The sequence below is a fragment of the Chelonia mydas genome, chromosome 11 (genome assembly GCF_015237465.2).
Source record: "Chelonia mydas isolate rCheMyd1 chromosome 11, rCheMyd1.pri.v2, whole genome shotgun sequence".
NCBI lineage: Eukaryota > Metazoa > Chordata > Testudines > Cheloniidae > Chelonia > Chelonia mydas.
The window spans coordinates 47,860,101-47,874,130 of NC_051251.2; the positions used below are offsets into that span (position 1 = coordinate 47,860,101).

Here is a 14,030-nt window from a genome sequence, read left to right on the forward strand (position 1 = left end):
ACACACTAGAGAGAGAACCACTTCTACCAAAGTATATTATTTTCTAAAATTATTGAATCCTTTTTTTAGTATATCCTTAGATAACTAAGAATATTTATAGATGGACGGACAAACAAATTTTGTTTCAAGGCAGGTGGATCTTTTGGTTGTTAATAAATAACCAGTACCTGCTGTAAAACTTTTCTCAGCATAAATGTTCTCCAGGTTTAAAAAATGAAGACTTTAGTGTGTTTATAAAATCAATTTCAATAAAGATTTCTTGAATTCTTTGTCTGGGTTTAAACTCAGGTTATTCTTTGAAAAGAAAAGAGGGAGTATAGGACAGGCCCACTTTGTAACCTAGATCTATGGCTCTGGTAATACAACCTACATTCTTTTTTACAATTAGGCCTCTACTTAAAACATGAATGGCTAACATGGTCTGTCTGTCTTGATGTTTGTTTGTCCCTGGGAGATAGAAGCAGAAAACTTGTGGAATTTGTTTGACTAGTTTTAACATTTTGTATCATAACTAACTAAACATATGTTTGCAAAAAGAAAAGGAGTACTTGTGGCACCTTAGAGACTAACCAATTTATTTGAGAATAAGCTTTCGTGAGCTACAGCTCACTTCATCGGATGCATACTGTGGAAAGTACAGAAGATCTTTTTATACACACAAACCATGAAAAAATGGGTGTTTACCACTACAAAAGGTTTTCTCTCCCCCCACCCCACTCTCCTGCTGGTAATAGCTTATCTAAAGTGATCACTCTCCTTACAATGTGTATGATAATCAAGGTGGGCCATTTCCAGCACAAATCCAGGTTTTCTCCCCCCCTTCCCCCAACCCACAAACCCACTCTCCTGTTGGTAATAGTATAAAATGTAGTGGTAACACCCATTTTTTCATGGTTTGTGTGTATAAAAAGATCTTCTGTACTTTCCACAGTATGCATCTGATGAAGTGAGCTGTAGCTCAAATAAATTGGTTAGTCTCTAAGGTGCCACAAGTACTCCTTTTCTTTTTGCGAATACAGACTAACACGGCTGTTACTCTAAACATATTTTATATTTCCAAGTATTCTAACTATAGTATTCTTGAAGCCATAGCTCAATATTCAGTAAGGGCAGGTCTACACTGCACACTTTCAGAAGTGTGTAGAGTACAAACACTTCACACACCCCTAGCACAGGTATAAATAGCAGTGTGGATGGTGAGACACTGCATAGGTGAGTAAAGACACCCCTGAACCCTGTGGGTACATAGCCCTGTATTATACATACCTGGGTCTCAACTCATCCAAGCAGTGCCTCCCTGTCTACACTACTGTTTTTAGCAATGTCGTGTCCCACTGCCTCCCCACTCCTGGAGCCTTTCCCAGTCACAGGGAAAGGCTCCTGTTAAAGCTCTGCATCGAGAGAGACACAGAAGAGATTGTAATGGAAGTCACCCATTTATCACTTGTATTCTGTCATTTGTGTTTTAGTTAAAGAAAAATATCAGCATACATTCCAGTGGTGTAGAGAGAAAGGATTGACCAGTGGTTAGGACACTAGCCTGGGACTTCCTTTGTGATGTTGGGCCACTCACTGTCTTTGCACCTCAGTTCCCCATCTGTAAAATGGGGATAAAATGACTTCCATATCCGATAGGAATATTGTAAAGATCAATAGCTGTGAACTGCTCAGCTATTATGGTAATAAGGAACAAATAAGTCCGTAAGATAAATACAAGTCTAAATAATTCCTTCATGGGATGAGGTGCTACACTAATACAAATAATAAAAAATACCATTTTCTTGATATTGTGATTTACATTAATAAAGTTAAAGCACTTTGTATTTTAAAGTGTAGACTTTTTTCCTTTCCATTGTGATTAAGGCACAGATCCAAATTAATTATAAGATAAAACATTCTTCTCTCTCTGATGTATGATGATGGGACACACTGTAGTAAAAAAAAAATCCAGAGAGTGAGAGACAGAAAACATAGATTTCATAAACAAACTACATTAAAAGAAAGCTATTAAGGCTACAACGTCAAGCTCTCAAAAGTTAGAAAATGCCAGAACTACGACTACCCATGCAACCTTAACTCTGTTCCTTGTGTGTATTCACTATGACAGTCTTCAATATTATGATCTCACACTGTTCTCCACAGGAATCTAATATCATTCATTTCACAGGATGGACATTGCTCAGGGAATGAGAAAACTGTTCAATAATTCTTTTTAATCCTTTTTTTTTTTCAATATGTGCCCCATACTGTATTTACTATACACCATCCACATCCTGCACCAAAGTAGAGGATAGAGTGGAAATGTTTTGAATATTTAAACCTCTAAATATTAATGGTCAACACCACTCCTCCATAAACATTACAAAAGTCAGATGAGTCAAAGTTAAGGCTTCCACTGGGAACTTAACTCTTCCCTTTCCCCTGAGATATGGCTCCTCCCTGATGCTTGGTATTTGGAATAGCTTCTCCCTTCTCCTTGCATAGGTTGAGTCCTGGGTTCTTTTTCGTGACACCTGCTGCCTTCACCCAAGGTGACTCCTCACTGTCTTCAACACAGAAGGGTGCTGTCCCCTTGGAAAATTAATAATGCTATGACTGTTGGCAAGGAGAATAAAACCACTACACAAGAAACAATAAAGTACATCAACTCAACCCCCAGCAAAGAAATATAGATTTTTAGACCAGTTCTTTGTCCTTTACCTGGAAACGGGGTTCCCTCTTACTCTTCACCTGTTCCCTCTCCTGCTCTTCACCATTGGTGAGTCTATATCTAGACACCAAAAGAGGGGCTTTTTAGTAAGTGAGTTAGTGCATGTGATTTAAATACCCCTTAACAACATAGTGTAGACACAGTTCAGAATCTTTAAAAAATCTCATTTACAACAAGATTGAGGGATGTTTCAAATCATATTAGCTAAATCAGTTAAAACAACAAGAAAATAACCTCCTTTTGTCATGTAGATAGACCCAATAAGTAACCTGAATGTACAGTTGCATCTGTAACAACCAGCTCTTCCCACCTGTTTTGCTATTGCCACTACACTTAAACTAGGTGTAAAAATCTAGCAATATAGGCTTGGACTTAGTGTGCCTTGTGTGTGGTGATTCATTTCCACCATCTTTCTCTTTTCTGCAGGGCCAGACTACAAGTATGAGTAAGACGACTGATGAACATCCATATTCAGTCCAGTGTTATTGAGAATTACTTCTAGAGTACCCCACCCCGTTAGCAAAAAAGGGAAGAAGTAAAAAGGACTACAACCATGTTCCAGTTGCCTGGAGAAAAAAGTTAACATGATATGACTTGGTGTGCCTAGGGTAGACCCTCACATAAAATGCCAAGGTCAAAAAGGAGAACAGATTCTCCCAAAACCGGTGGTTAACACTGAAGTTAAACTCCCCAACCAGTCACAAACTGTGCTTCTGGTCCCCCACAATGGTTATCAAGGAGCTAAAAAATAAATCTCACAACACCCTTTATTGCATTCCAGTTCCCTGGCTCCCAATCAGCACATAGGTCCAGTAGAGTTATTTAAAAACTCTGTTCACTATACAAAATGTTCTTCTGACCCCAAAGGGCCAGCCACATTACCAGGTCAATATTAGTTTGGATCTGACCCAGAATACCACGCTGCCAGTCAGTCCTTTAGTGTCTACAACTAAAGCCTTATTATAAAAGAAAAGAACAAGAAGAGAGTTGTTAAATGGCAAAGCAATCAGATACATACAGAGACTTCAAAGTCCATATATTAGGCTCTTAGCAGTACTGGTGAGTTTGCCGGCTTAAAAGTCCCTCTGGAACACATCCAAAGCTTGGATGGGTCATTCATCCTTTGTTCAGAGCTTTGTTTGTAGAAAAATTATTCCAGAGATAAGAAACAGGAATGAAGATCAAATGGAAAAGATGCAGCTGCCTTTTAATACCCTTTTGCCATGTGGCTTGTACTTCCTGTGTCCCAAACTCAAGCTTCACAGCACATGGTATGGAAAAGCCTTAGAGTTCTCTATCCATCGGCATGCCCCTACATGCCTTACTGACTTATAAGGTGTATCCTCTACCCCCTTCCAATGGGTTCATTGTACAGCTAATGACCCTCGATAGGCCATCAGCAGGCTACGCACTACGAATGCCAATCTGTCTGTGGGTGTCATCCCGAAATAGCAGACGTTTTGAAACAGATGTCATACATATCTATAACCCATAATACAAAGGTGATACTAACATATAAATAAGATTATCATACTTGGCAAAACATAACATTTTCGCTGACATCTTACACGGCATATCTGGCACAACTCATTGTAATTTTATAATATTGTTATTAATAACAAGACAAAGTGTTCCATATATTCATTACAGTATCACACCTAAGTCACTAAAAACAGAAGTAAGGGGGGGAAGAGACCAGTATAAAATAAAAGCAAAAAAAGCAGTTTGTTTAGGAAAAAAATATGGGCCAAAAGGCCAAACTGATGCACATTTTTGATTAATGGTCTTTTTTTCAATAGAGAAGTTTAAGCATTTGCCCCATGTTCAGATGTATAAAAACTGCTATGGCTGAACAAAGAGATGCCCTCTTCTTCCATTGGTATAACTAATAGCTAGTAGTGAGTAATTTAAAACTATGTGCATGGTGCAGTATAAATAAGCAGTGGCAAAGGCCTGAGTCACCAAATCCAGATTGAATGTCCTAGAAATTCAGCAAAAAGAAAAGGAGGACTTGTGACACTTTAGAGACTAACAAATGTATTTGAGCATAAGCTTTCGTGAGCTACAGCTCACTTCATGGGATGCATTCAGTGGAAAATACAGTGGGGAGATTTATATACATAGAGAACATGAAACAATGGGTGTTACCATACACACTGTAATGAGAGTGATCGCCTAAGGTGAGCTATTACCAGCAGGAGACTGGGGGCGGGGGGGAACCTTTTGTAGTGATAATCAAGGTGGACCATTTCCAGCAGTTGATAAGAACGTCTGAGGAACAGTGGGGGGGGGGGGGGGGGGCATTTTGTGGTGGAGATTTATTTGTGGCCCCACTACAGAGATGGTGGCAAACTGCAGATTTGCAAATCTGAACTTGTATCCAGAACTGAACACAGGGTGGAGATGCTGAGAGTCAGAAGTCTGTTCACACTCATGTCTAGATTTCAATTTAACACCAAAATTCAAGTGAATAAAATTTCTTTAAAAAGAAAAGTGAGAATAAAGTTATATTAAATTGCAAAAATGACCAGCAAATACAAACTGATGTTGTCTAGGTCAGGATTTCTCAATCCAAGGGTTGGGACCCAAAATTGGGTCACCAGAATGTTTCATAGAATCGTGTAGCAACTGCTGTGGCTCCTGTCCATCAGGGCTGGCTGGGCTTGCCTCCCTATTCCAGGCACTGCAACCTCTGGGGTCCCAGCATCAGTCAGGTTTGTGAGAAGCACTGCCACCCCAGAGACTGAAACACCCAGAGACGAGAGCCAAGCCTAGCCAATCCCACATTACAGGAGCTGCAGGAGATGCCACTGTGGGGTGAGTGCTGGGCAGGACTCAATCCCCCACCCTGGGGTGGGGTGGGGGACAGAACCTGACTGAAACTACCCCAGGGCCTCCACCCCCCAGACTATTTACAGGATCATGACCGGCCATAAACATTTACACATGGATCCTGAGCCCAAAAAAGTTCAGAACCACTAGTCTAGGTAACAAATACAAATTACTATTCCCATGTTGTCAACAAAAATCCTAACATTTAAACATCCTACCACCAATATGAAAGCTTTGCAAGATTTTGGACAGAGGCATTTCTTGAGGCTTTTGGATCCCAAATGATCTCATTCACCCAAAGGAAATTCAGAAACTATCTGTTATTTAAGTAATAACTGAAATATTGTTACTAGGTGCCAATAGATGGTCACAACCCAATGTGTCAGCACACTAAATCTTCAGGGCCCCATACTACTCTGAGATCTCCATATTCTCCTACTTCCTTTTTGGTATGAATATGGTCCTGAAAAGGCACAATCTAGAGTCTTGACAGTGGTTATACTGTACATTTACAGGAGTATATGTATATGCTTGGCTTCCTTTTTCAGCCTACAGCTAGTCGTCAATGACAGACAGTAACAGAACCTTATCAGCCATTTCACAATCCTTTGAGGAAGCTCACTCCTACACCTATGTATTGTTTATAAAGGACTTAGGTATTATCCTAGTGCATCCAGCATTGCTTAGTCTTGCACCAAGTAGACCAATACATAGACCACTAGCCTGTTCCATTACATAAATCTCTATGCAGTACTAAACAACAATTTTGTTTTTCTTTTGTGAAGACATCAAATACTTTTATAATCCATCAGCTGATGTTGATTTAGGATAAACCTTCTTTGACATGTTCAGAAACCCTTATCCCCTTTAAAAACATCAAGTGAAAGATAAATTCTGTATTTTCAGTTATTACAGATTGTAATGATTGTAAAATATGATTTTATGCTAATGCTTCCTTTGGCGTGTTTATGAACAGCTATGCTGTTGTTGGCTTTTCCTCCCTAAAAGAAACAAAGGCAAAAGCTTGTAATGGAATATTAATTTTCTGGTTTAAAAACATCAAGGTGAGGAAATTTGAATGTTCTTTCAGGCACTCTTCATTTTTCTCTTATTGTATGCATTAAGATAAACAGCTTGTTGGGGAAATTGACATATATAATTTTACATGTATAATCTGAAAATCTGCTGTTATTACAGTATAATATATTTTAAACTCTAAGTGATGCACTGTTGGGTGAATTGGTTTTTCAACGATATGATTGACAATAGTTGTAAAACCAATTTGCCCAACAATATATCATTCTTTTGCATTAACTGATCACATAATGAAAGACCTGATATCCTAATTTTATGTATATACACACAACTGCCACCTTGAGTTTGCCAGGTCCTGGAACTCTGGACTGAGCCTCTGGGGTGGGGGATCCTACCCAAAGGACTACACCAATAATGGCTACCACAGCCCTCTGACACCATTTCCAGTATGCTTGGAGTAGAGGATGGGACAGAAGCCTGTTACTGAGGCTAATAGGAATCTTTTTGCATTGGGTATTGTGACAAGCACTTTGCTGGGCTTGTGGTGAGCCAGGGCTTCTCAACCCTTCGTTGGAAGGGACAGCCTGACTCAGAAACAAAGAAACTAGTTGTAGTTTCAGTTTTGAGCTTTGAAGCTGAAAGAGCTGCAGAACAGTTCAGGGAGTCTCTGATTAACTTTCCCTCTCCACAAATGGAGTTTTTGGACTGCTGTGGGATCTAGTGCTTGAATCAGACTGTTCCAGCCCTGCAGAGACCAGCACCAGGGTGGCACTCCACCCTGGTGCTGGCTACTGGGAGTCATCTGAAACCCCCTGCGTACACTAGACAAGGGAGCCAGAAGAGGACCATGCCCCACCAAGTGGAGACACTGTAAGAAGACCCCCTTTTCTTGTTTAAGCCAGCCAGCTTCTACTGGACTCCCGTTGGTAGATACTAGGGGCACTAGCCCGATATGCAGCTCACTGCTGCCCAGACTACTCAGACTGCTGCCCAGAAAACTCGTGGCGAACGGGGGAAGTCCCGGATGACTGGAAAAAGGCTAATGTAGTGCCCATCTTTAAAAAAGGGAAGAAGGAGGATCCTGGGAACTACAGGCCAGTCAGCCTCACCTCAGTCCCTGGAAAAATCATGGAGCAGGTCCTCAAAGAATCAATCCTGAAGCACTTAGAGGAGAGGAAAGTGATCAGGAACAGTCAGCATGGATTCACCAAGGGAAGGTCATGCCTGACTAATCTAATCGCCTTTTATGATGAGATTACTGGTTCTGTGGATGAAGGGAAAGCAGTGGATGTATTGTTTCTTGACTTTAGCAAAGCTTTTGACACGGTCTCCCACAGCATTCTTGTCAGCAAGTTAAGGAAGTATGGGCTGGATGAATGCACTATAAGGTGGGTAGAAAGCTGGCTAGATTGTCGGGCTCAACGGGTAGTGATCAATGGCTCCATGTCTAGTTGGCAGCCGGTGTCAAGTGGAGTGCCCCAGGGGTCGGTCCTGGGGCCGGTTTTGTTCAATATCTTCATAAATGATCTGGAGGATGGTGTGGATTGCACTCTCAGCAAATTTGCGGATGATACTAAACTGGGAGGAGTGGTAGATACGCTGGAGGGGAGGGATAGGATACAGAAGGACCTAGACAAATTGGAGGATTGGGCCAAAAGAAATCTGATGAGGTTCAATAAGGATAAGTGCAGGGTCCTGCACTTAGGACGGAAGAACCCAATGCACCGCTACAGACTAGGGACCGAATGGCTAGGCAGCAGTTCTGCGGAAAAGGACCTAGGGGTGACAGTGGACGAGAAGCTGGATATGAGTCAGCAGTGTGCCCTTGTTGCCAAGAAGGCCAATGGCATTTTGGGATGTATAAGTAGGGGCATAGCGAGCAGATCGAGGGACGTGATCGTTCCCCTCTATTCGACACTGGTGAGGCCTCATCTGGAGTACTGTGTCCAGTTTTGGGCCCCACACTACAAGAAGGATGTGGATAAATTGGAAAGAGTCCAGCGAAGGGCAACAAAAATGATTAGGGGTCTAGAGCACATGACTTATGAAGAGAGGCTGAGGGAGCTGGGATTGTTTAGTCTGCAGAAGAGAAGAATGAGGGGGGATTTGATAGCTGCTTTCAACTACCTGAAAGGGGGTTCCAAAGAGGATGGCTCTAGACTGTTCTCAATGGTAGCAGATGACAGAACGAGGAGTAATGGTCTCAAGTTGCAATGGGGGAGGTTTAGATTGGATATTAGGAAAAACTTTTTCACTAAGAGGGTGGTGAAACACTGGAATGCGTTACCTAGGGAGGTGGTAGAATCTCCTTCCTTACAGGTTTTTAAGGTCAGGCTTGACAAAGCCCTGGCTGGGATGATTTAACTGGGACTTGGTCCTGCTTTGAGCAGGGGGTTGGACTAGATGACCTTCTGGGGTCCCTTCCAACCCTGATATTCTATGATTCTATGACTACTGTAGCTATATTACTATTTTTAGCATGCTAGTTCTATGAGAGCTAACACAAGTAAGTCTGTGTGAGCTGGGGAACACTCCCATAGCTCCAAGTGTAGACCTAGCAGCGTTCTGTGCTAATAAAGGATCGTGCCTGTAACAAGCTTATTGCTGAGAAAGCAGAGTTCCTCCAAATATGGCAAAAACACTTGCTTCATTTGCCATCCAGCATCATGAATAATGCCTTCAGCAAAGTAATGCAGTGACTTTTGCAGACATAGATGTGTCACTTGTTTTGGAAGGCAGTGATAATCCAGAGTATCTGAATCTCTTTGTTCTGCACAATTTGATTGGAAAACTCGCAAGAAACAGGTTTTGAATGAGATTTCCAGCACTTCCTGCTTCCAGCTGGGCCATAAACAGGGGCGGTGAGTTGTATGGGCCCATGGTGCCTGGGCTCCAGCAAATTCAGGACCCAGGGTAAATACTTCAAGCTGTCCTCCTTTGCTGTATTTTAGATCTTGTAGTTCCAGTCCCAAAGACAGCTGAAAGGTTTGAAAATAAATAAATAAATAAATAAATAAAATATCCTGACATCCTTACTCAGGCAAAAGGTCCCAATGAAATTAACAGGATATTTTGCCTGAATAATAATGGCTGGATCCTATATTCTAAAAACTGATTACTAATTACAGGATTGATCTTCTCTACAGAAAATAAATCACAGCATTCCTGCATTGTGTTTGCCACGACTATTATTGCACTAGTTTTGAGGTTTTTCAGAATCATTAATGGGAAGATAATACTGGACTCTGTTTTCTAAGGTTGAAACAAGGAATAAGCAGAGGAAAGAAATAACTGCTAATTAAATGCAGAAAATTTGAAAACACCTTGCACATTTTTTTGGTCCAATCAGCCATTTTCTGTTAAAATACTGTGTTTCTTAACATTTAAAACCACGCATAACAAGGAGAGGTGATTGGGACAGTATTTTTTTTTTTGTAACCTACATAGAAGTAAAATTATGCAGGACAGATACATGGGGGGCAAAAAACCTTGCTTACTTTACTTATGTAAATTGTCCTATTAAAGTCAACTATTTGTGTGGATAAAACAAGAAGATTTGGCTAAATTAGCCATAGTTAGAACTATTGGATCATATTCTGGTTTTGTTTACATTGGCGTAAATCTCTACAGTAATTCCACTGAAGCATATCTAGTTGTCTTGTCTGTTTTGTGTCTCCAGAAAACTCTTCATTAAACTGTGACTGGTGCAGTAATAAACATTCCTCTCTGTAGGGTGACATTTCCTTTTCTAAGTTTCTATACACTATTGTTTTCTGCAAAACTGTTGATCCTGATTTATCTATGTGAGAATGAACTGCAGAAGAGTACCAACTGACTTTTATCTACATACTGTCTGATATTCAATTAGGAAAAATGTAAGTGTTTGATCAGACCCTAAATGAGGTAACATTATAAAAATGTCCCAGTATTCTCCAGTGGAAATAAAAAAATGTTAACATTTCCTGTTGTAGATTGAGTCAATTCTTTCCCTCAGTGAGGTCAAACAGTGTGAATGGAGGCAGGCTTTGTCCTTGTATCTGTATACTGTTGATTTTTATATACTTTAGCTTTGTTTAGCAATATACTATACTGAAAGTTGATACGTTAATAATGGATATTATTTTTTCCCCTGAAAAATGATCCCATTCAGTTTCTCCAGAATATAATTTCTGCACTGAATAGCAAGTTCATTTTCCTTTATTACGACAAATATATAGAACTGCAGATCTGGATTCAAAGTTTAAAAACAATGTATGCTTGTGTGTGTGTTGCTTAGATATTTTCTATCAAAAAGCCCATTTTCTTTTTGGCTCCTTTAGTGAGGACCCTTACATTTTTGTTTCTTACTGTTTTGAAATATTCTACCATATCGAGCAGAATTCCCCATAAATAGTTAGGGACTATTGCTATTCTATTCTATTTTATTTTATTTAGGTTTATACTGCACTGAGGTATCTGAGTGCCTTCTAAAAGTGTGTTAAATGATGTGGCCAGCATCTGTCATGCATGGTTCTTCCTATCACTGGAAACAGTAGTGTCTTTCTAAATGATAAACTTACTGAATGCACTCATGGCACATTTCTTCAGTGTCAAACGGAAATATGATTATTATGACAGCTTGTGAATGCATATAGCTTGAATATGGAATTTGAGGTGGACTATGTCATTTAGCTATCAGGGACAGTGATACTTATATCAAATAACTGCTCAAAGGACTTGTGAAACTAATTTCCTTAATGAAGTTGGTCTTTTAATAAAGGTTAAGCAGTCTCTCGCGCTCTCTCTCTTCTCAGCTTGCAGAAGTAATCATTTGATTAGTTTACAAGTTGTTTCCAGCTTTGGCTGTTTTAGGTGGGTGGGTAGGTGGGTGTAAATTATTGAGAGAAAGCCACGAGTTCTGCATTATGTTCTTGAAGTGTCTAAATCTGTGCTCAGTCTCTCTTTTTTGGGAGTCAATTCCATAGTCTAGATCCAGCTTCCATTCAATCCCCATCTTTTGCACTCACAAGCCTTGCCATCTCAGTTATGTTCTACCAAAACACTGAAATTTAAATAGTATAGGGAAGCCATGGGCATGGAGATCTCTCAGGTAGCTAGGAACAAATTTCTGGGGAGTTTTAAGTATCAGGACAGAGTCTGTGAACTGGATTCTCTATTCAACAGGAAACCAGTGTAGAAGCACTCTATGGTGATATGTTCACAGAAACCTGAGTTGTTAAACAGATGGGCAATTGTGTTCTGCACCAATTATAGCTTTTTTAAGGACTGCACTCTTAGAGAGTATGTTGCCTTTTTAATGGTTAATACTTGTATTGATCACCAATTGATCTGATTAATGAGCTGAGGGTAATAAGGTCCTTTTCCTAGAATCAGGCTACACAGAACTAAAACCAACAAGTTCAATATTTTGTAGGGAACCTTGGGGTATGTGGCAAGGACACTCACACTGAGGCAAAGTAAAGCCTTAGAGATTTTTATTAGAATCAATAAAGCCAGAAAATCTCCAAGCTATATAAACAGATAGGAATAATACACTATTGGGGATATCTATAGTATCATTCTTTGCATATGCTTTTGAATACTTACACACTCCTTTGAGGACCTGGTGGTAAGAGCCAAAGGACCAGCCCTGTCTCTGGTATGCCAATGAGTCCAATGCTCTAGGTTCCTCAATGCCCAAGATTGGTCGTAGATAACAGTAGAGCTGAAGGGTCAAATGAATGAAATCTAACATGCTCAACATGGTGGTTTGCCCTTTTATAGGGCTTGAGCCTATCATGCATATTCATTCGAATGCTTAGCCTGCCATGCCCAAATCTAACTTCCTTATCTTCAGCATATTGGGTTGCACTTATCCCATAGGTTTACAAAATAATACATATTCATGTCATTTAACTTATCATATCCATCACCTCTTGCTCAAGTAGATTTGTGGTTATCACTTCCTTGTTCCTGTGGTTGCCCTTTATGGTTAAATTCTAACTCCCACTATTAAGCAAACCATTTTTAGTTCCCTGAAAAGTTAAATGGTAACTGTCAGGCCATTTATCTATGCCAAGGGTCATAGGCCTATTCTACTATACTTATACTAACTTGCTTAAGCTAATGTCTTACAGAATACAGGCCTGCAGATCCCTTGCATTACAGCTGAATATAATGAAGGCAAGCCAGCCCTATGGGCTACAAATATAACACCCTAATTAAGCCAAAAGTTCCCCAATGTGGCACCATGGCCAGGTGTGTTTCTAATAGGAGGGTGCTCAATCTTATGGCCAGCCACAGACAGAGATGTGTGTGGTTTGTTTCTGGGTTTGGTCCTTGTGACAGGCTATATGGCTTTTGCAAGGCCCTACAGGAGGCCCTTCAATCCTACTACACTCTACCGCAGGGAGCAGCAAAGGTGAGTCCTCCAGGTCTGCCTAGAGAGGCCTCATTGAGCCACCATCTTGGAAGGTACAGAGACATGGTGCTAGAAGAGCTAGGGGCAGCCAATCAGAGTCCAGTAGGCTGACCGATCAGCTCCTTGCTGGGTCTAGAAAAAGGCTTCTCTCTGGCTACAGGAGCTTGAAGGAGAGCCACAGCTGGTTTTCTGGCTGCATTTTGCATAGCTGGGTTTGCTAACCCTGAGATAAGGGTGAAGCTAAAGAAGCCTGGTGGCAAGAGGCCCAGGAAAAAGCAGCAACAAATTGAATCAAGAAGTATGTGGCTGCTGTTTACATAGTCCCTGAGTTGGAAGCTGGAGTAGTTGGCAGGTGGGTTCCCCTACCAGCCACAGGTAAATCCCAGAAAGGGTTTGTTTGGACTTTGATGTGATTGAAAGGCCAAACCACTGAAGACCCCCACCAAGGTTGGCTAGCAGCCTGCTGGGGGCACCAAGGGTCAAAAAAGGGCTACAACACTACACCCTGCCACATGGAGGCGCTCCAGAGGTAAGTGTCCCATTACATGTTAGCACACTTGTTGTTGTTTTTGCGCAAGCCTTGCCTGAGTCAGAGGGACTATGCTTCAAAACAACACTGCGGGTTACACAGTGTTTAGATTAGCTGATCAGTTGTTATAACTCAGTCTGTTGCAGCCCCACTGTCTTACTAGCTCAAGCATCAGCACCGCTCAAGCTTCAGTCCATGCCTCAACCCCACAGGTTAGCTAGCTTGAGTTTAAAGCACCACTTAACTTGAGCCAGAGAGCCTTGTGTGTGGACGGGGGTGGATTTAGGGGGTTGCACTTGAGTTATAACTTGAGCTAACTGTGCTGTAAAGACAGACCCTTAGCACATAGTCAGTGTGCCCACATGTAAATATAAATAGAAGTCTTCAGGAAGTTTCTTTTAACCCTTTCTTAGCGGCTTAACCAGATTATTTGTTAAGTACTGTAAAAGAATTTAAAAACAACAACAAAATATAGCCCTTCATGCTGTCCCTGGGTTTGTAGTCTCTAAAACATTATCCATCTT

At 40.8% G+C, this 14,030-nt stretch overlaps 1 long non-coding RNA gene across 1 annotated transcript; it reads right to left on the minus strand.

Annotated features, from left to right (window-relative positions):
- Nucleotides 1–1,896: 1,896 nt before the first annotated feature.
- Nucleotides 1,897–12,289, minus strand: LOC122462486. The gene is made up of 3 exons (XR_006285043.1): nucleotides 12,164–12,289; nucleotides 2,701–2,770; nucleotides 1,897–1,929 (listed from the first exon to the last, which is right to left on the minus strand). It is a non-coding gene; the product is annotated as an uncharacterized LOC122462486 (long non-coding RNA).
- Between the last annotated feature and the right edge of the window lie 1,741 nt (nucleotides 12,290–14,030).